The 23,327-nt window shown below is 41.3% G+C and overlaps 1 protein-coding gene and 1 non-coding gene across 4 annotated transcripts in view; both read left to right on the forward strand.

The window, feature by feature from the left end:
* LOC118001918 (tubby-related protein 4-like) overlaps window positions 1-23,327 on the forward strand; it is a 235,713-nt gene that overhangs the window by 170,633 nt on the left and 41,753 nt on the right. The gene's annotated exons all lie outside the window — the stretch shown is intronic.
* Window positions 3,294-3,400, forward strand: LOC118001990. Its single transcript, XR_004676903.1, has one exon. It is a non-coding gene; the product is annotated as a U6 spliceosomal RNA (small nuclear RNA).

The following is a 23,327-nucleotide window of genomic DNA, read 5'->3' on the forward strand; positions in this document are numbered from 1 at the left end:
TGTCACTCTTTTATATCTCTTGCTTGGTTTGAAAATTATTAATGAGAAAAGAGTATGAAGACAATTTGAAATGTAATGCCCTGAGCTCTTACCATTGGGAGCTGATGTTTAAAGCCGCGCCTCCTCCATCTCAGGCTGTCTCTTCCCTTGTCCCCGAGAACCTCCTGCACTTAACATAGAGTAAAATGTTGTCCACGATGAAGCCACCTCCTCCCCTCTTGAGATACTGCTGATCATAAGGGATTTTAGGTTGTTTCTTAACTTTTTTAAATATAAGCAGTACTATTTTACAAGTGAGTTTGAGAGTCTAGGTATTTTCCTACTTGTCATATATTTTCTTCAGTTTAGAGTGGTGATCTATACCCTTTTGAGGATTGTAGACTACTTTAAATATCAGATGGAAATTGGGAACCCTTTTCCTGGAAAAATGTGCACACGTACATACGTGATTATATCTATCACTTTGCATAGAATGTTGGGAGCTCATAGGATTCCATGTTCCTCCCCCTTCAGATTCCTGATCTAGACAGTCTAGAGGCCACATTTGGGATCATCTTCCCCAACTTTCTGATGCATATATTCAAACATTACAGAAAAGTTGAAAGAATATACCTGCCTTAAATTCAGCAACTAATGTTTTCCTGTATTTGTGCACTCTCTCCTCCTCTCGCCCTTCCTGCCTCCCTTTCTCCCTCTCTTTCTCTTCATACACGCACACATTTTTGCGGTACTGTTTTTGAAAATAAGTTGTAGACGTTGTGCACATCACTATGAAATATTTGAACATGCTTGTCGTAAGAAGAAGATCATTCTTCCTACATTATCACCCCCAAGAAATTAGCAGTGATATTTTCTGGTATCCAGGCTACTTCATAGCTCCCTAATGGTTACAAAAGTGTGTGTTGTAAGCTTTTCTTTCTTTTTTTTGTTATTTGGAACTGGGATCCAAGTTACGTACAGCAATTGTTTGTTACATCTTCAGTCTAGAAAAATTTCTTTTTTTTTTTTTTTTTTAAATGACATTGCCTTTCTCACAAGTTTAGTGTGGTTACTTTGTAGAATATTCTACAGTCTAGGCTTGTACGATTGTTTACCCATAGTATCATTTAACTTCTGCTAGCCTCTGTATTTTCTATCATTTGGAAGTTAGGTTGAGATTAGGTTTAGATTAAACAGGTTGGGTAAGGATAGTTAATAGGTGATACCCTATCATTCACACTGAGCCACATTAAAAGGCATATAATGTCTTGTTATCCCACTAGGAGGAGAGCTGAGTCTGATGGAACTCTTGTAAAAACAAAACTATTTTTCAAAACTATTGTTCTTAATTTCATCTATACTTATAGTGAATTTTTTCAAGAGATATGTTTCATGTCAGGCTAAAATTTGTCTTCCATTAAATTGCAAGAAGGGAAGGTGATTCTACCTGGAGTTTATATAGTAGATAAAGACTGTCTTAGTCTCCTTGGGCTGCCATACAGAATTCTACAGGCTGGAGGGCTTAAACATCAGGCATTTCTCTCTCACAGTTCTGGAGGATGGAAGCTCAAGATCAGGCCTTGGCAGGCTTGGTTGCTCTTGAAGCCTCTCTCCTTCTTTTTTTTAAAGATTTTATTTATTGGGCGCCTGGGTGGCTCAGTTGGTTAAGCGACTGCCTTCGGCTCAGGTCATGATCCTGGAGTCCCGGGATCGAGTCCCGCGTCGGGCTCCCTGCTCGGCAGGGAGTCTGCTTCTCCCTCTGACCCTCCCCGCTCTCATGTGCTCTCTGTCTCTCTCATTCTCTCTCTCTCAAATAAATAAATAAGATCTTTAAAAAAAAAAGATTTTATTTATTTATTTGACAGAGAGAGACACAGCGAGAGAGGGAACACAGCAGGGGGAGTGGGAGAAGGAGAAGCAGGCTTCCCGTGGAGCAGGGAGCCCAATGCAGGGCTCGATCCCAGGACCCTGGGATCATGACCTGAGCCGAAGGCAATCGCTTAACGAGCCACCCAGGCGCCCTGAAGCCTCTCTCCTTGACTGGCAGTTGGCTGCCATCTTCCTGTGTCCTCACATGGCCTTTCCTCTGGGTGCTCATCCCTGGTATCTCTTTCTCTTCATAAAAGGACACCAATTCTGTTGGTTTAGGGCCCAATCCTTATGACCTCATTTAACCTTCATTATCTCTTTATAGGCTCTATCTCCAAATCCTGCGACATTAGGGGTTAGGGCTACTGCATATGAATTTCGAGTGGGATACAAATGTTCAGTCCATAGCCTCATAAAAAATATGACTCTTCAAATATTTTGAAGAACAGAAAATTCACAGAAAAGACACTTATATAAATTTAGCTTGATAAACTTGAGATGTATTTATAAATAGAACAGTCTTTGTAGGGCTTGGAAGAAAAAGCAAATGATATAAATAGAAAATGTCAGAGAAATAAATATAAATATGACTGGGGAAAAAATTTCTGTGGGTCCTAAGTTGATCAAGAGTAATGCAGCAGTGAAGCTTTTGCCATTTCGAGGAAGTACCCAGCATCACAGCATAGTGTGTAGGAGGAGAATGCTTAGTCCCCTCTACGTTCTCCAGGGGCGTGGGAGAACACCATGCCTCTTGACATAGGAAAGTGCTTTGAGACCTATACATTTACACACATCCATCTAACCATTCTCTGAGTCTTAGGTGAACATAGGTTCACTTTGAGAGCCTTTGAACCAGAGAAGGTTGTTGAGAACCTGAGGTGCATTTCCATCAGGAGAGTTAGAGATGCCAGCACATGATCCTTGTGTGTAGACATGAGCATGACTCTCCTGGAAGAACAGCGAGTAGCTTTGGTGGATCTGTGTCCATGGAAGATGGGACAGAAGGAAAAAACCCCAGACTCACATGTAGGAATTCAGGTTAGATGAGGAAGAAGGAGCCCACCTAAACCAGTACGGGAAGAAAACTCTAGCTCCAGCCCTTCTTGGGAGAACGCTTTGCAAGAAGAAAGCTCCCAGGAACGCCCTTCTGCCATGGGTACAAGGAGGTCTGCCAAGAACTGCTTCTCCAGCAGGTGGTTTGTCTTTTTCTCTTCCCAGGTACCCCTTATCTACCACAGCTCCTGGAGTGTGGCGCATGCATAGTTTGGGTGCCTGAACCATTTGGATTTATTTTATTTATTTATTTATTTTTTTAAAGATTTTATATTTGGATTTATTTTAAGGGGATCTCGAGGCATCGAAGCTGTGTACACTTCAGGGAGGTCAGCAATACCCGTTGTCACTCACAGCGCAGCCCCCAGATCAGATGCTGTGTGGTTCATCCAGTGCTCACTTCGGCAGCACATACACTAAAACTGGAATGATACAGAGAAGCTTAGCTGGGCCTCTGCGCAAGGATGACACACAAATGCCATATGGTTCATCCAGGCCTCGCAGCTTCCTCCCTGTCCCTGACTCAGGGATCCTTTTCAGGGATCTCAGTCCTCGCCTGTTGGCCTTTCCTTCTAGTTGCTTCTGCTTTCTCCTCGGGCAGACCTGTCTCTTTTCCCGAGGCCTCCAGGGCTGTGGGGCTCTTTCCTCACGTGAAGCCTGTTCTCCAAGAAGCCTGGGGCTTCACATTGCCCCACCCAGCCCCCCACCCCCACTCTGACTGAGGCGTCTGTGACCCCAGGCTGCATATCCAGGCTCATGCTTTCTGGACAGTGCTCTCCCCCAAAGCCAGTCCCTCTTCCAGCCTTGTCTTGCCTCTTCCCTGTACTGTCCTTCATACCCTGCTCCTGGAAGCCTTCCCAGCTGCCGCCTTAGCCCACACATCCACCTCGGGCTCCCGTGCTCGTTCCTCGTTCTCACCTGGTCCACTTGTCTAGGGCTCCGGTGTTGGGCATTTCCCCTTTTTTCTCTCCTTGGGGTGATTTCTCCCACTGTCAGAGCCTGTCAGCTCCCACCTGAGCGTGCAGGCTCCCCAGGCTGCGAGCTGCGTGAGCCATCGGCCCCTCTTGTCCCTCACGCTGAGCACCCGCTCCCTGGACCCTGCTCAAATCCAGCTGGGTCCCAGCTTAGCTTGTCAGTCTTCCTCCCTGCCCCCTCCTCTGTTACTGATCACTTGCACCCAACCTGGGAATTCCACTGGACTTGCCCTCTTCCTTGTCTTCACCCTCCACTTAGTCACCAACGCCTGGTGATTCCGCTTCTTACATCTTTTTGTGTCAGTGATTGTTTATTTATATTTAAATGCTAAAGATGGTGACATTCAGACCAGCTTAAAGGCAAGTGTTTCAACTCACACACACCTTGCATTCTATAACAGGGCTGCTGGACTTGGCGACTTGTAAGTTCTTCCCATCTTCATCTTTGCTCCCTGGCTGGTTCCTTCTTTTTGTCAGTGGCCACTTCTGCCACCCTGGGCTGCCCCTTTCCTGGTTCCTGAACAGTGAGGGAATGAGTGACTTTTCCAGCCTTTGAAGTTATTTAAAGATCTCCCTTTGCCTGCAGCCGTGGCTTGCAAACTGTGTTCCTCACAGAATTCTGTGGAGCTGCCTTCCTAGGGCAGGGGATGGAGTGAGCTTCAGGGAGGAGGGGGCCTGGAGCACCCAGACCAGATCCCCGGGCAACTCCACTTCTGTTTTAGATACGAAATGGGGATTATGTCTTACATTTTGTTTTTGAGGGAAAATCTATAAGATAAACATATGAGTCTGGTCTCTCTAACTTTCTATTTATTTTTACTGTTTATTAAATTTAAAAGCAGTAGTTTTTAAAAGTCAAATAGTACTACTAGGCTTATAATGAAAAATATAAAAAACAAACAAAATACCGGCACCTTTTCATTCCCTGTGCTATCCCTCCCACTCCCTGATCCCCGCTCCCCGAGGCAGCCACTTGTAACTCTTTGTGTTTCTCTCCATATTTCTGAAAGATGGGCTTGTTCTGTCAGATCTTGATGTTTTGGACTCAGGTGTTCTCTACTAACTTACTGCCTGGAAAATGAGAAGCTGGCTTTCTTGGAATGCCCCTTTCCATACCCAGCCTCCCAGCGTGCTCCCGTCTCCACGGTTAGTCATTCTGTGCTCAAAGTGCGATTCACAGACGACGGGCACACAAAACCAGGGTTGCATTGTCTGCCTTGTGCACTGTTGGCTTTGCCCACAGTTAGTAATGTTGCCTTACTTATTGCTTAGTTGTCTGTATACCAATCACAGATTAATTCCTACACCCCCCCCCCCCAAATATTAGAAATCTCCTCCGAATGTGTTCCTCCACTTGGGACTTGGTTTTCTGGTGCTGTCCCTCCTGGGGCCCTCAGCTCCCTGCCCCAGCAACACACTTGGCTCCCTGTGCCGTGGTTCCCTTCTCTCCCCTTGTGTGGGTGCCCCTATTTCTGCGATCACCTTTATTTCATGGTCTGGTGGAACCCTCATCATGGTGGAACATGTCTTCCAGGTGTTGGAAATTTCAAGACAGTTGTATGTTTAGCTGGGACACCATGACCCCTTTGCAACCCGTCCTTTCAGGTCTTTGGTATTTTCTTTTCCCTTTCTGGAAATCTTATTACTTAGATGTTGCCCCTCTAGATTGATGATCTGATTTTAATATCTTTTCTCTCCCAGTTGCTTTGCTTTGCTTGCTTATCCCATTTTCTGGGCAATATCCTGAGCTATATCCTCCCAAGTTTTCTTTGACTTTTAAAAAATTAACGCTATTTTTAATTTTTAAGAGTTCTTTTCTGTTTTCTGATTGTTCTTTTTTTAAAAAAACAACGTCATATTCATGGAGGATGAAACAACATGAAGATACTGATTGGAGGTTTTGAAGTATCTTGCTGTATTCTTCATTGTCTTTCTCCTTCACATTCTTTGTGGCTTTGTTTTGGCTTCTTTCATATTAGATGGTTTTCTCAAATGTCTGGTTGTCACTGGTCATCTGCTCGTATTTAAGAGGTGGAGACTAAAAAATGATCTGGACACTAGGCAGTGGTGGTCCTCTTAAATGATGGGCTCCGCTGTGGGGCGACCACTGGACTTGTCCTTCCACATGTCCCTCACCTGGTGACTGAGGTGGGCTCGTTTCCGGCACCGAGTTGCCGAGCTTTCCCTATAGGCCCCTGAGCTGTGTCTGTGTCCTGCCCCCGCCCCAGGCTTCTCTTCAGTCCCTCCAGGGGGTCAGACAGATGCACGCCTCCTGTCTGTGTGCACGGGAGAGGATGTGTAGAGGTTTGCCCGTTCTCTTTCAGGGCTTCCACCCAATCCTCCTGTCTTCTCCCAGCCCCATGTCCATTTTCAGGAAGGTCTTTGGCTTCTGTGGCATAAACCAACTTACTCCTGGTCTTCCTTGCTGTAGGTCTGGGCTTCAGTTTGCTCAGGTCTCTTTGGTCATTTAGCATGCATCCATCTGCTGTCCAGTTTCTAGATGTTGGCTTCTCTGTCTGCTGACCTCCTCTCTCCAGTTCTCTGTTAGAGTTTCACGCACATTACTGTTAACTGAGGGTTTGGGAAGGTGTCCAGGCCATCATATGACTCCCCATAACTTTCTAGCCTCCTCTCTGGCCCCCACTACCCTCCACACTAGCTACAGTGGACTGGTTTGATTTCCTAAATTCATATTGCTCTCCTGCCTTTGCACATGCTGTTCCTCTTGCCCTTGTCCCTTGTCTGTCCAGGGAAGTTCCACCTGTCCTTGAAAACTCAACCCAAACATCACCGTCCGCTGCCTTGCTCCCCTCCCCACCGAGGCAGAGTAACCGTTGGTCTGGCTCACTGGCTCTAGTGTTCCAGGAGCTCCTCCTGTGTACCAAGAGCACATTTTGTAACATTTTCCACATTATGTTGTAACTGGTGGTTGCGTGTTTTCTTCCTTACCATATGTGAGGGCAGGCATCACGCCTCATTCTTCCCTGTAGCCGGGACTCCTCAGGGCAGGAGTAGAGGCATGCAGTGAGTGAGGGAAGAATGCTTTCCCTGGAAGTGCCAGCTTCCCTCCTCTCTGTGCCTAGGGATGATTAAGTCCATGGCCTCGCCTAAAGAACTGCCATATTCCCTGCCCATCCCCAAGTACCCCCCCCACACACACACACGAGAGGAATCTCACACACACACACACACACACACGCACGCACGCACACAAGAGGAATTCCTGGTTTACCCCACATCCCTGCCCTGGGAGGACCCAGCGTTAGTTTTTCATTCATTCTGTTTTATACAGAAAATACTATTTTATGCAGAAAAGTCTAAATTGGGGGATTTTTCACATCTGCCAGTATTGGCGTGGAGATTTCATTAGTTATGACTGATTAGATTCAGGTATTTTTTGTTTTGTTTTTCATTTTTCAGGCTATATGGTTATCACTCCTTTAGAAAGCAGTTTGAATGGGGATCCTAATGTCTGAATTCTTTCTACTCAAATCCAAAAGCAGTTTCTGAATGTGAATCATTGTCAGTTTAATCCTAACCCATGGTATAGAAAATCCAGCTCAGTGAGAATTATTAGATATTAGGATACCCTGCCAAGAAAATACACGTGATCTCCTTGGATGAAAGCCTTTGCAAGATGACATGTTCCTGTTTCCTGGCATGGTGCCCCCGCCATGTTGCCTGAGGACAGCAGGATAGAATTGATAACATCTTCACAGACCACCTGCCCTAAGACTTGTTTTCACCTTTTCTTCCTGCGTCATATCTGTCCTCTCTTTACCTCTCTCCGTGTCTTCTTTGCTCTGTAGAAATGACCATTTTTATTTATCCTGAGCCAACAGACTTTTTTTGTGTTACAATTCTGAAATTCTCCTCTTTATCCAGTGTGCCTATGACACATATTCATGATGAACATCCTGGATTTACATTTAGGAAGTTCATAGCCACAAGAAGGAAACGTTAAGCCTCATTTCCTTTAATGAGGACACAAGTCAGTATTTTTTAAAAAATCATAAAGGCAAATGCTTGTTGTTTATCAATTTTGGAAGTATTTATAGTTACTTCATAGAGTTATCCAGGTGATGAAAGATACAAACCATGATTAAATTATATAGCAGAGATTGTGTGTGAGGATCATGAACTTAAAAAAATATATCAAGAGCACAATCCCATACAATAAAGGAAAGAGAACCAGAGCTTTAAAAATACATTTTCTTCTCCAAAGTATGTACAGACGGTCCCCATCTTATGATGGTTTGACTTATGATACTTTAACATAATAATGGTGCAAAGGCGGTATGCATTTAGTAGGAACCATTCTTCAAATTTTGAATTTCGAATTTTAATCTTCTCCCGGGCTAGCATGGCACTCTCTCGATGCTGGGCAGGAGCTACAGCTCCCAGTCCACTGTGGAATCATGAGGGTAAGCAACCAATACCCTGATGGCCCTTCTGCACCCATACAACCATTCTGGCTTTCCCTTTCAGTATAATATTGAATAAATTACATGAGAGATTCAACACTTTATTGTAAAATAAGCTTTGTGTTAGATGATTTTGCTCAACTGTAGGGTAAACATTCTGAGCACGTTTAAGGTAGAACATCATAGGCTAAGCTGTGATGTCAGTAGGTTAGGTGTATTATATGCATTTTCAGCTTAGGGTATTTTCAACTTACGGTGAGTTTATTGGGATGTAACCCTATCATAAGTCAAGGAAGATCAGTAAGGCACAGTCTGTAAGGGAAAATGATGATTTCAACAGATACATACTGTACCTGACCTTCAGTTAATTACAATAAGTAGCCAGCGGTTTCTCCTTTGGAATGTTCTGTTAGGAAAAAGATATTTGTCACATAGTTGGAGTATTTTAATTATTTGCGCAGGTGTTCATAGTCCTAATGAAATACAGGTATACTTATATATAGTAGATTTTAACTGAGGTTAACTGAGGTGAACTGAGTCTAGGTGAACTGAGTTTTTGGAATTGTGATTATATTTTAATATCCACATAAAGAAATCTTCCCTATTTAAGAATATTCAGGGGGTGGCTGGGTGGCTCCGTGGGTTAAGCGTCTGCCTTCGGCTCAGGTCGTAATCTCAAGTTCCTGGGATCGAGCCCTGCATCTCCCTCTCCCTCTGCTGCTCCCCCTGCTTGTGCTGTCTCGCTCACCCTCTCTCTTTCTCAAATAAATAAATAAAATCTTAAAAAAAAAAAAAATTTAAAAGAATATTCAGTAGAAATTGCCCTTGCTTAGAAGGTGGTGGTTTGGTGTGAAATGAGAATTCTTCACCTAATACATTTTTTGGCTAAATGTCCAGACTTAGTTTTCCAGGACTAGAGGTAATATTTGTTTATAAACACTAAAACTCTTTTTAAAAGGAGGTCTTGGGGCACCTGGGTGGCACAGTTGGTTAAGCATCTGACTCTTGGTTTCAGCTCTGGTCATGATCTCGGGATCGTGATATCAAGCCCCATGTCAGGCTCCACACTTGGCAGGGAGTCTGCTGGAGATAATTTCTCTCTGCGCCTCCCCCAGCTCGGGCTCTCTCTCTCTCAAGTAAATAAATAAATCTTAAAAAAAAAAAGGAGGTCTTAGGTAATTAAATAGACCTAATACTTTCTTAGGCACTTTAAACCATGATTTCAAATTAAGTAGAAGTCTGGGTCAGTACATCTTAAACAGCCCCAAGATAAGAGTTTCCGATTTTCAGGTTTGGCACCTGCAGATGTGAGTGGGGCTACATCTTCTCCTCTAGCCTCTGTTCTAGTTTATTATTGTTTTATTGTTTTCGTATTCTTTGACCTAGGAAGAGGGAAGGTGTATTCTTTTTGCTTTTGGATTCAAAGTGTAGGTCCCAAGCCTCTTCTCTGATCTGATAGGTGGCATTCACTGATGTGATTGGTGACCCTGAGTCCCGCAGTATTTGTCCACCACCTTTAAATCCTGCTGGTGCTGGGATGGGGACAGCAAGGAGAAACATCACTGAAAGTACCTGTCGTACTCTGCGGCATTTATGAAAGGAATGCTGTTTTTATGTACATACCTTGCAAAAAATAGGACATTTATTTCCCATTTGGAGTGGAGCAGTCAGGACTTGAGTGGTTAATGGAGCAAGGTCATTAAAAGAGGGATTTCAGTGCAAGCTTTTTAATTCATTTCGTTCAAAGAATTTAAAAACTAAAAATTTTACATTGTTTCTATACAATATCTTTTCAGAGATACTACTTGCTGAAAAAGAGACTGTCATAGATACTAATATACACTTAAGGCTTTAACACATTAATCAGTTACAAACAGTAATTATTCAGTTACTTTTTAAGTATAAGGTTATGATTGAAGTACCAACATAGAACTCAAGGAGATTTGCTAACTCTCCAGAAGTATTCTAAGTGATAAATAATTCTGGAGGGTTTTCTAATTAGGTAATTTTTATTTATTTATTTTTTTAAAGATTTTATTTACTTCAGAGAGAGAATGAGAGAGAGCATGAGAGGGAAGAGGGTCAGAGGGAGAAGCAGACTCCCCGCTGAGCAGGGAGCCCGATGCGGGACTCCATCCAGGGACTCCAGGATCATGACCTGAGCCGAAGGCAGTCGCTTAACTAACTGAGCCACCCAGGTGCCCTAATTAGGTAATTTTTAAACTGTGATTATTAAACCAGTAGTATATAAAAAATAAATAGAATAAAGAACTCACTCATTTTGCCACATTTGCCTTTTTATCCCTTTATTCTTTTTTTTTTAATTTGCTATACTTAAAGTAAATCCCCAGTAGCATGGCTTACTTCATTGTAAACCTCTTCAGAACGTGGCATTTCCTTCCGTAACCTCAGGGCTGTGCTCACACCGCCTGTTTACTTTGAAGAAGGCTCTTGTCAGATTGAAGTAAATAACTTGTCTAGTACTTGGATTAGCCCATGGCTGTAAAGGAGGACATCTGTTGCATCAGAGGAGACCGGGTATTCATTCTGAAGTTTCTCTTTGTCTTGCACTATCACCTAGGAAACGGCTTATAAAAGAAACTTTAAAAAGTCATGTAAATCTTTGTTTCTCGGCTAAAAAAAGTGATGTTGCCACCACAGTTTTATAAATGAAAAGTAAATGGCTGGTATTTGACTAACACGTAATGACTACGTCATAGATGAGGGCAACTCTTTGACAGAATAAAAGTCAAACTTACCAAAACCAAATTAAAAAGAATCACAGTATATTATTTGCAAGGAGTTTTTTATTCACCCTGAGAAAATACTTCCCTTTGCTGGCCCATTAAGTGCTAATGTTTGGAGTGACTCTGCCGACTGCCCCTCGTCCTCCACCTGGTCCTTTAAGGTAGTAATTATAAGTGCTCTATCAGTTTTAGCTTCACTGGACAGACTTGAAAGCCATTGTGCTCAACACAGCAAGAAAGAAACGTGGAGATCTCTCTCACATAAGCTCCTTTACTTAAATTATTTATCATTTTTAATACCCACCAACTCAATAGAATGACACCTCAATGATCCATTCCTCTGCTGAAGACCCTCAATCATGAGTGAAGTGTAAGTAGGTTAAAGGACCTATGGAGTAGAGCTCCTATCTAGCAGTTTGTGGGAATAACTTTGAAATTAGATTTAGTTGGAAACCATTGGAAAGAGTGATTTTCTTCCTTGCCTCCCCATTAGATTTTTTTCATGACTTTTCAGTAGAGTGTGTACTGCAAAAGGGAAGCCCATTTTATTTTAAGCCCTAAACGGAACATATATAGGAATGGTTTTTGCCAAAATAAGCAGGGAGGATGTGAATAACAAAGAAAATAATGGAAACATACTTAGGAAGAGAAGTCAGGAGATGGCCTCCCACCCTTCACAGCTATCTTTCTGCAACTGTTGACACTGTTTAGGTTTTTTAGATGTTTCTTTTTGTGATTCTGGAAGTTCTGTTGAGCTTTTCATAGGAGAAAATAGATTTCTTTAGCAAAAGCAGGTGCAGCTACTATGTTTATACTTTTTTGGTCAATGCTATTTTGGTTGACTGACAATGGTAATTAAGATGTTTAAAAATTAAATTGCTCTTTGTTATCTCTGGACTCAGATCATTGATGAATCACTATATAGAACACTCAGTATAGATAAATTATAAAATACATTAAATTAAGAAAATCTTTCTTGAAATTTATATTGAACAGTTTAAGAATGAAAGATGGAGGGACACCTGGGTGGCTCAGTCAGTTAAGCTTCACTGGACAGACTTGAAAGCCATTGTGCTCAACACAGCAAGAAAGAAACGTGGAGATCTCTCTCACATAAGCTCCTTTACTTAAATTATTTAGCCTTCAGCTCAGGTCATGATCCGGAGGTCCTGGGATCGAGTCCCGAATCAGGCTCCTTGCTCAGCGGGGAGCCTGCTTCTCCCTCTGCCTGCCACTCCCCCTGCTTGTGCACTCTCTCTCTGACAAATAAATAAAATCTTTAAAAAAAAAAGAATGAAAGATGGGAAGCAATTATTCATACAAATGGATTATTAAGTATGTCTTCTAAAAGAGTATGTTGGGCAGGAGCAGCATCAGCAAGGTGGCTGAGTAGCAAGTCTTGGACCCTCCTTCCCCCGACAAACACACCAAATCAACAATACACAGACCAATTCCCTTTGTGAGGAATCCAGAAACTAGTTGATTGAAAGGCTCCTGTACCCCAGGTGAATGTGAAACCAGCCACATCAAAGCTGGTAGGAAAATTCAAGATACCCTCTTTCCATAATGACTACCCCTGGCAAAGTGCAATGTGATCGAGAGAAAACCCCCAGCCCCAGCTTCTCCCCAGGAAGAAAAGGAAAAACTGAATCATATGTCTAACATTCTGATTTTTTCTGGGTGTGGCTGAAGGACTGGCTTCTGTCTCACTTATCTCAAAGGGCTAGCAGGATGGCTGGGGGCCACTGAGAACTAAGATAGTGGTTTGAATTAGTGTGGCAGTACTCAACAATAGTCCCTCCCCCTGGCCCAATGCAGAGTGAGCAAGAGAAGAAAATAACGACAAAAGGACTACAAGACTGGCATAAAACAATTAACAAGATGGCAATAGTAAGTTCTTTCCTATCAATAATTACTTTAAATTAAACAGATTAAACTCCCCAGTAAAAAGACATGGAGTAGTTGGGTGGATTAACAAAACACAAGGTCTAACCATATGTTGCCTACAGGATACTCTTTAGGTTTAAGGTCAGATGTATGCTAAAAGTAAAAGGATGGAAAAAGATAACTCCGTGCAAATGTTAGCCAAAAGAGAGCAGGGGTGACTGTATTTATATCAGACAAAATAGACTCTAGGTCAGAAACTGTGACAAGAGACAAAGAAAGACATTATATAATGGAAAAAAGGTCAGTTCACCTGGAAGATAGAGCAATTATATATGCATGTAACATCAGAAAACCTAAATATATGAAACACTAAATACATAAAGCAAACACTGATAGAACCGAAAGGAAAAATGAACAGCAATATATATAGTAATGGTAGGAGACTTCACTATTCCACTTTCAAAACTGGCCAGACAGAAAATCCGTAAAGAAGCAGTGGACTTTAACAACACTATGAATCAAGTGGACCTAACAGATGTATATAGAACATTTCACCCAACAGAAGCAGAGTATACTTTCTTCTGAAGCACATAAGAAACATTCTCCAGGATAGTTCATGTGTTGGGTCACAAAACGAGTCTTAACAAATTTAAGAAAATTGAAATTACATGAAGTATCCTTTCCAGTCACAGTGGAATAAAACGAAATGAATAGTAGAAGTAATACTGGAAAATTCACAAATACGTGGAAATTTAAGAATACACCCTTGATTAACCAAATGGGCCAGTGAAGAAATCAAAAGGGAAATTAGAAAATACCTTGAAACTAATGAAAATGAAAACACAACATGCTGAAACTTATGGGATGTAGCAAAAGTTGTACAAAGAGGGAAATTTATAGTAATAAATATTGACAGTGAAAAGAGAAAGATCTCAAACAATCTCACTTTACACCTCAAGGAACTAGAAAAAGAACAAACTTAGCCCAAGTTAGCAGAAGGAAGGAAATACTAAGATTTAGAGCAAAAATAAAATGAAATGGAAAATAGAAAAACAATAGAAAAAAAAATGAAACTAAGAGTTGATTTTTTTAAAAGATCAACAAAATTGACAAAACTTTAAGTAAAAAAAGATGACTCAAGTAAAATCAGGAATGAAAAAGGGGCCTGGCTGGCTCAGTCAGTAGAATATACGACTCTTGATCTCTGGGTTTTAAGTTCAAGCCCCACAATGGGTGTAGAGATTGCTTAAAAATAAAATCTAAAAAAAAAAAAAAAAGAAACGCAAGAGGGGATATTGCAACTAATGTCACAGAAATAAAAAGGATCATTAGAGATTACTATGAACAATTCCATGCCAACAAATTGGATAACATAGAGGACATGTATAAATTCCTAGAAACATACAACTTACCAAGACTGAATCATGAAGAAATAGAAAATCTGAGCAGACCTATAACTAGCAACAAGATTGAAAGAGTAATCAAAAACCTCACAAGAAAGAAAATGCCAGGACCAGATGGCTTAATTGGTGAATTCTGCCAAACATTTAAAGAATTAACACCATTCTTTCGCTCTCTCTTCCAAAAACTTGAAGAGCAGGGAACACTTCCAAACTTATTTTAAGTGGCTAGCATTACCCTGATACCAAAGCTTGACAGAGACACTGTAAGAAAAGAAAATTACAGACCAATATCCCTTATGAATGTAGATGCAAAAATCTTCAACAAAATACTAGTAAACTGAATTAAGCAGCAAGTTAAAAGGATTATATACATTAATCAAGTGGGATTTATTCCTGGTAGACAAGGATGTTCAACATACGAAAATCAACTAATGTGATACACCATATTAACAGAATATAGGATAAGAATCACATGATCCCCCTCAAAGATGCAGAAAAAACATTTGACAAAATTCAGCACCCTTGCATTAAAAAAAAAAAAAAAAATCTAAACAAACTCGGAATAGAAGGAAATTACTTCAACCTAATAAAGGCCATATATCAAGGTCCCACAGCTAATATCATGCTGTAACAGTGAAAAACTGAAAGTTTTAGCTCTGGGATCAGGAACAAGACAAGGATGACCATTCTCTCCATCTCTATTCAACATAGTACTGGGAATTTTACAGCAATTAGGCAAGAAAAGAAAAAAAGACGTTCAAATAAGAAAGGAAAAAGTAAAACTATCTGTTTACAAATGATATGATCTTAGAGGTAGAAAACCCTGAAGAGTACACACACACACACACACACACACAAAACCTGTTAGAATAAACAAATTCAGTATGGGCGCCTGGGTGGCTTGGTTGTTAAGCGTCTGCCTTCGGCTCCGGTCATGATCCCAGGGTCCTGGGATGGAGCCTCACATCAGGCTCCCTGCTCAGTGGGAAGCCTGTTTCTCCCTCTCCCACTCCCCCTGTTTGTGTTCCCTCTCTCGCTGTCTCTCTCTCTCTGACAAAATAAATAAATAAAACCTTTAGAAAAAAAGAATAACCAAATTCAGTAAAGTCGCAAGATACAAAATCAATATACAAAAATCAGTTGCATTTTTATATACTAGCATTGAACTGTCTGAAAAGTAGAAAACAATCCCTGTGTGCAATAGCATTATAAATGAATAAATTTAACCAAGGAGGTGAAAGACTTGTACACTGAAAACTAAACAGTAATGAAAGAAATTAAAGAAGACACAAATAAATGGGAAATATTCAGTCCATGTTCAGGACTGAAGACTTAATATTGTTAAAATGTCCATACTACCTGAAGCGATCTACAGATTCAGTGCATATCAGAATCCCAGTGGCATTTCTTACAGAGATGGAAAAAACAATCCTAAAATTCAAAAGGAATCACAAAGAACCTAGAATAGCCAAAACAGTTTTGAGAAGAACAAAGCTGGAGGAATCCCACTTCCCGATTTCAGAATACATGACTGAGCTACATCAATAAAACAGTGTGGTACTGGCGTAAATGCAAGCATAGAGACCAGTGGAGCAGAATAGAGAGCCCAGAAATGAACCAATGCATATACGGTCAACTGTCTTCCAACAAGGCTGCCAAGAATATACAATAAGGAAATGATAGTCTCGTCAACATATGGCTCTGGGATGACTATATTCATATGCAAAAGAATGAAATTGGACCCTTGTCTTACAGCGTATACAACACTACTCAGAATGGATTAAAGACTTGAAACTGTAAAACTCCTAGAAGAAGCATTGGGAAACTTCATGTTGTTGGTGTTGGCAATGATTTTTTGGTTATGACACCAAAAACATAGACAACAAAAGCAAAATTATTCAAGTGGGATTACATCAAACTAAAAAGTTTCTGCACAGCATAGAAAACAATTAACAGAACGAAAAGGCAACCTGTAGAATAGGAGAAAATATTTGCAAACTGTGTATGTGATAAGCTGTTAATATCCAAACTATATAAGGAGCTCCTTCAATTAAGAAGCAAAATAAATAAAAAAAATAAATAAAAATAGCCAGATTAAGAATGGAAAAGGACTTGAATAGAAATTTCTCCAAACAAGTAGATGAAAGATGCTTAACATCTCTAATCATCAGGGAGATGCAAATCAAAACCACAGTCAGATATCATTTCACACCTGTTAAGAGTGCTATTGTCAAAAAAAGAAAAGACAAAAGAACAAACAAATGTTGTCTAGGATGTAGAGAAATCAGAACTCTTTATACTGTTGGTGGATTGTAAAATGTTGTAGCTGTGAAAAACAGTATGGAGGTTCCTCAAAAAATGAAAAATTGAACTACCCATGTGATGCAATAATCCCAAAATTCTTTCGGGTATTTTTCCAAAAGAGTTGAAAGCAGGTCTTGGAGAGATATTTGCACAACCATGTTCATTGCAGCATTATTCACAGTAGCCAAGATGGGGAAACAACCTAAATATCCATCAGTGAACGAAAGGATAAAGAAAATGTGATATATATATATATATATCACACCACATATACATACATACATACATACATACATACATACACACAATGGAATATTATTCCTCCTTAAAAAGGAAGGTTGAATAATACTTGGATAAGCCTTGAGGACATTATGTTAAGTGAATATTCCAGTCACTGAAGGCCAAATACTGCATGATCTCACTTAAATGAGGTATCTAAAATAGTCAAACTCCTAGAAGCAGAGAGTAGAATGATGGTTGCCTAGGGCTGGGGGAGGGGAAAACAAGAAGTTGCTGTTCAATGGGGATAAAGTTTTAGTTACGCAAGATGATTAAGTTGTAGAGATTTGCTAGATAACATTGAGCCTGTACTTAACAATACTGTATGGTACACTTAAAAACTTAACAGTATAGATCTGTTAAGTTTTCTTACCACCATAATATATTGAGGGTCTAAATTTATTTTGAAGTCAGTTTCTTGTTCATTTAGTATTATATTTTCTTCATAAGCCTTTATTAATACCATGGCATGATGGTGGCTGTGGTTTGATGCAGAGCCCCTGTATGAGCGCCAGTGTTTGTTCGGACGGCTGAACTACAAAATTAAGTTTCCCAGGGTTCCCTGTAGCATTCCTGAACCACAGATGCATTGTTGCTCTTGTCAGCCCTCCCCTTGACATTGAATATATCCTTGTGTCATGTTGAGGAGAGGTGACGTGTGCTGCTACCAGTGGCATTCTCTTGATTAAATTCTAGGCAGGCCCCACTGAGCCCTCTTCTTGACTAGGCCTCAACCTTGGCCTATAAAACTGGATTCTTGGGGCGCCTGGGTGGCTCAGTCAGTTAAGCCTCTGCCTTCGGCTCAGGTCATGATCCCGGGGTCCTGGGATCGAGCCCCTCATCGGGCTCCCTGCTCGGCTGGGAGTCTGCTTCTCCCTCTCCCCCTGCCTGCCGCTCCCCCTGCTTGTGCTCTCTCTATCTCTGTCAAATAAATAAATAAATAAAATTTTAAAAAAATAAATAAAACTGGATTCTCATCATAAATGATTTTATACGCACGCGCGCGCGCGCGCACACACACACACACAGCCTAAGAGGCTTGAACACTAGCACAGTTTCTGTCAACGCAAGCTGTGTTGCTAAAGATGACGACTCCAGCCCCCTTAATTTCTTGCGTGGGAAAACTCGAGGCTGCCAAAAGAATCTCCTCTTTGTTCCAGACAGCACCTGACAGTAGTGCCCCTGTAACCCGTCTCTGTGGGTGTGTAGGACCCTAACTTCAACAAGCACCAGTTAGCAAGCCCAGATGGCCCACTCACAGGGACAAAGCCCGCCTTCCATTTCTTATATTTCTCCTTCTGACTCTGCTCAGCAGCACCCCCTGCCGGCCCCCATCATTCCTTTAAAATGCCCAGGCACCTCCGTACAGATGGAAGTTGAGTTCGGTTCATGCTGGACTCTGTTCCTTATGGCTGTGGTTCCTACTGGTTAAAATCTGTTCTTAGCTCCTTAGTTTCTGCTTTTATCTTTGACACCAGTCACAGGTGCTGATAGGTCGGCTCCCATCACTGTGTACTCTGTGTACAAAAGCTGCTGGTGAGCCAGAGACTTTACTCTCCTCAGAGTCATTTCGGAAGTCATTTCATCTTAGCCCTTTTGTTGAAGAAGTTTGTTAGTAGCCACAGGAAGAAATTACTATTTTCAAATACTGAGAAATACATTTAGATATATTTTTAAAACTTGGAGCATTTTAAAACAGGAAAGGATCTGAGAGCCCATTTAATAAAACTTTTTTAGCTGACAGAGGAGACCAACACTCAGGGAGGTAAATGATGGATTCAAAGTTACATAAGTAGTTAGGAATTAAAATAGAACCAGATACCTGGCCAGCTGACTCCCAGTACCGAGTCCTTTGCAAACAAAAAGATGTTTCCCCCAGCAGAGTCAGACTGTCTAACCAATCAGGCTAAGCAGATTCCAGTGTCACTTAGCATCTCCTTCCCAAATTAAAGGTACATATTTACCCCCAAGGACCATGTGTGGTGAGTGCCTGTGCTGGGCATTTTCACCCTACTCCAAAGATCTGATACAGAGCTGTATTCCTAGAACATTTTTCTCTACCTCATTCAGTGCATACTTAAATATATATGTTTATGTATTTATATATGTATATATATATATATATAGTGCATACTTAAATATATATATTTTTATATATATTTTAAGATTTCTGTTTACTTGAGAGAGAGCACAAGTGGGACGAGGGGCAGAGGGAGAAAAAGGCTCTTCGCTGAGCAGGGAGCCCAATGTGGGGCTCAACCCTGGGACTCTGGGATCATGACCCAAGCCAAAGCCAGACGCCTAACTGACAGAGCCACCCAGGCACCCCTTAAATATATATTTTAATAGTATATTCACGTGGCTTAAAATTGTAAGTGTTCAAAAGGGTATATGATGAAAATCCCCTTTCCTCCACTATCCCCGGGCCACCCAGTTCTGTTCCCCAGAGGTAATGGCATCTCCAGTTACTATGTATTCTTCTAGAGATATCATAGTTAAATGTGTGTTTTAATTAGTCTTAGACCATTTCCCTCCACCCCCAGAAACCATGTGTGGGCATCTTAGAAGGGCGAATAAATTTAAAAATGGAGTCTGAAAGATATGGGGAAGAATGTTCTAGCAACAGCAGTTGTTTAACATTAAAATTGATGCCTGAGGCAGAGTATTTCCTTCTCTGAAACTCTTTGAACAGGATAGTATGTCATCTTTATGAGGCAGTTTTTAAGTGGTTATTCTGCAGTGAAGCAATGAAATGACCAAAATTACATGTTTAGCCCAAAGATACAAATTTTTTATTGTATTTTTGGTGAGATTTCTTTCCCATATTTATCAGAATAAGTCCTAAAAAGTCCGTTTTAGAAATGATTGTTGGGGTGCCTGGGTGGCTCAGTCAGTTGAGCACCCAACTCTTTATTTCAGCTCAGGTTGTGGTATCAGGGTTGTGAGATCGAGCCCGGCATCCGGCTCTGCACTGGGCATGGACCCTACTTGCCCCTCCCTCCCCCAACTCTCTCCCTCTTCCCCCTTTAAAAAAAAAAAGAGAAAGAAATGATTGTTAGAGTCAACTGTGAAATTACATTTCATCCTTTTTATTTAAACCAGGAAATATTCTGTTAATCAGTTGAGGAATTCTGTCATTTACAACAGTCTGGTTTCAGTGACTCTATTTCTTTAGTTTCAAAATACTCAAATCTGGCCTTGAAGCATTTGAAAGCTAGTGCTCTGAAACTCCAACAGGGAGGTCTTTCAAAAATAAAGTTTTACTTCAGTAGCATCTCTGAACAGAAGATTCCTTCTAAAGGGCAAAGGGACATCATGGTTTGTCCCTTCATTCCTCTCTCCACTGTGGCACATTTAGACATTTGCCACCAGTGGGGCTGAGATTACTAGTAGGAGCGTGTAATCACTTTGTTATCCGCTCCCCTAGCTTATTCACAAAAGCAAAATACATGGACAAAAAGGTCAACTCCTTCTTGAACTAGTTCCAATGGCTGCTAGTTAAATTCTACGACAAAAGAGGTGAGCATTTATAGTTAGGAATTAAAATAAAACCAGATACCTGGCCAGCTGACTCCCAGTACCGAGTCCTTTGCAAACAAAAAGATGTTTCCCCCAACATGTATTTTTATAGTTGAAATTTCCTAATGTGGTCTTTATTCAAAAATGTAGATGAATACCGGTCTCCAAAAATAAAAGTACTGATGAGATATTATCACCAGTTCCAAAAGTAAATCTTCTGAATGATTTTACATCTTGTTCTTACCACCTTTGGCTCGTGGCTTGGTTCATTTTAAATTACTGGTAATAATTGTGTTATATTTTTAAGTAATTACATCTAAAAATAGTTTAGAATGGAGTACACTGATATTAAACACTGCCTGCAATGAGGGACAGCCATTGAATGGGTATGGCCTGAGGGCCAGCAGGTTTCTACCAGCCTGTTTGGTTCTTGGTGTAGACATGACAGAGGGAGTATTGTCCCGGCCCCTACATGAAGCCTGCAATCCAACAGAGAAAACAGCAGGAAAAATATGAGACAGAAATTTACTTCATCCATTACTGAAAGTAGTTTGGAGGTCAGTTTTATGGGAGGATTTGAGCATTGTTTTATAATTTAAAAAAGAAAGGAAAGAAGTTTTTGCTTCATTTGTAGGAAGACTTTGGGCACAAATACATTTACCAATAGTCCCTGAGGATCTGCCTGTGACAGGCAGCATGTGAGAATTTGGGGTGCAGACCTGCCCTTGAGAAGCTCACGGTTTAATGGGAAAGTCAGGAGTGCGAAAACAGAGCAAAGTTGAGAGTACTGAGGGGCCATGTCTAAAGTGAGATTAATTCCGTGTGGTGGGTCCCCAAAGCCTTCACATGTGATGTCTGAGCCCCTGTTCTATATCAGACATTGTACTAGACATTGGAGATAAAACACAAGTCACAGTCTTTGCTTTGTTGTAAGAGGACCTGGCTGTGTGTGTGTGTGTGTGTGTGTGTGTGTGTGTGTGTGTGTAGATTGGGGAAAGAATGAAGTCATGTATTTCATCTGGGACATGTTGGTTCTGAAGGGCCTTTGGCAATTCAGGCGTAGGTGGCAGGTAGGAAATACCAGATGTGGGAGCCTGGAGCGTAGGGAAGAGGCCTGAGCAGGGACTCAGCCCTGAATAGGGCCTTGGGGCCATGGACACAACTGTAATCTCCTTGAGAGGGAAGACAGCCTAGGGCCAAGCTGGGAAGGAGCCAGCACCAGCTTATCTAGAGCTCCAGAATGAGGGAGTAGAAGCAGAGACTGATGCATGTGCCTATTTGTGTATTCATGATTATTAGACTTTTCTGTCTTGTTCTTTTAACGTCCTTTGCTCACATAAGCTTTGTCTCATTGGAAGAGATTAGGCATGAAAAGAACTAGAAATAGAGGAGATTTTTTAAAATCTGATTTCGTGTTGTATCGGTGTTCTTCAGTTATCTGTGAAGTACCTGTCCCCAAACAAAGTAACTTCTTCCATCATTGCTTGACAACTAGACTGTTAGTGCTGCTTTTCCCCCTCTCTCTGATCTTAATAATGCATTAACTTCCCAGGAGAGCAGTAGTTGGGATTGATTCATGGTGGAGAATTTGGGGGCTGGCTTTAGTGTAATGTTGAACACTGATGCCTCACTAAATCAGCCATCCTTTACCCAGAAATTTGATGTCGGTTCTATTGTCTGGTATCTGTTCTTCTCTAAAATGGAAAAATGTGAGCATTACTCAAAAGATTCTTCCATGCAGAGGCATTTCCTCCCTCCCTTCACAAATACTTACTGCCGTGTGTCATCTACTATGGCAGGCCCTGGGGAGACAGTAGTGAGCAGAGCACACATAGGCCATGTCCTGAAAAGCTTATAGCCTAGCACAGCAGTCAGACAGAAATCATATAATGGCACAGTAAAGTCTGAGAACAGTGATGATTGTACCAGTGGAAGACGATAGGGTGATGTGACCTTGTAACGGGGGGCTTGGGAACTTGTTTGGGATTGATACAGATGATTAATTGTGAGTACTTGTGAAGCATAACTGTTGGCCGTGGCCTGCTAATGAGCTGTCTTTGTTACAGCAGTCATAAATGATAAAATAACCCCCCCACCCAGCACCAAGGTACATGGCCTCTCTTCAGAACAGACTGGAGCAGTGAAGGAGAATGTGGAAAGGGGGACAAAAACAGTCTGCTTCTTGGGGACATCACCCATGACATTGGCCTTACAGTGAGGCTCCCACATGTCTTTTTCTTTTGAAATATATAAATTAGGGGCGCCAAGGGGGGCTCAGTCGGTGAAGCGTCTGTCTTTGGCTCAGGTCATGATCTCAGGGTCCTGGGATCGAGTCCCGAGTCAGGCCTCCTGCTCAGTGGGGAGTCTGCTTCTCCCTGCCCCCACCCCTTTCTCAAATAAATAAATAAAATCTTTTAAAAAAAGAAATATATAAATTGTACATTTCAGTTAAAATGATGAGAACTCCTGTTCCATCTTTATCACCACTGAAAACTGCCTGGCAAGCTCATTCAGTGCCTCCTTGTCCAGGGCTTCAGCAGGCCTGACCCAACTCCGGTGCCCCCGTCCCTCTGTGTCTGTGCCTCATGAAGTCTTCGAAGACATGCCTGCCGGTACTTACTTTCTCCATCGGCAGCCAAAGATTCAGCGTCTTCTAAAAGGTTTCATTGTGTTCCTAGTAGTTTGTGTGTTTCTTCTTTAAGCTGAGTGCAGTAATAGATTCCTCACTGCCCCTAGAGAAAACCAATTTAGCCTTTTTCTTTTTTTTTTTTTTTTTAGTTTTCAGTCATTAAAATGTAGACATGTTTAAAGGAATATTTGATGGACAGTCAATTCTAAAACAGCTCTGTAAATTCTGTGAGCTTTTTACTACTTAAATGAAATATATCT

Source organism: Mirounga leonina, unplaced genomic scaffold, assembly GCF_011800145.1.
Source record: "Mirounga leonina isolate KUSES-001 unplaced genomic scaffold, KU_Mleo_1.0 Mir_55, whole genome shotgun sequence".
In the NCBI taxonomy this organism is placed as follows: domain Eukaryota; kingdom Metazoa; phylum Chordata; class Mammalia; order Carnivora; family Phocidae; genus Mirounga; species Mirounga leonina.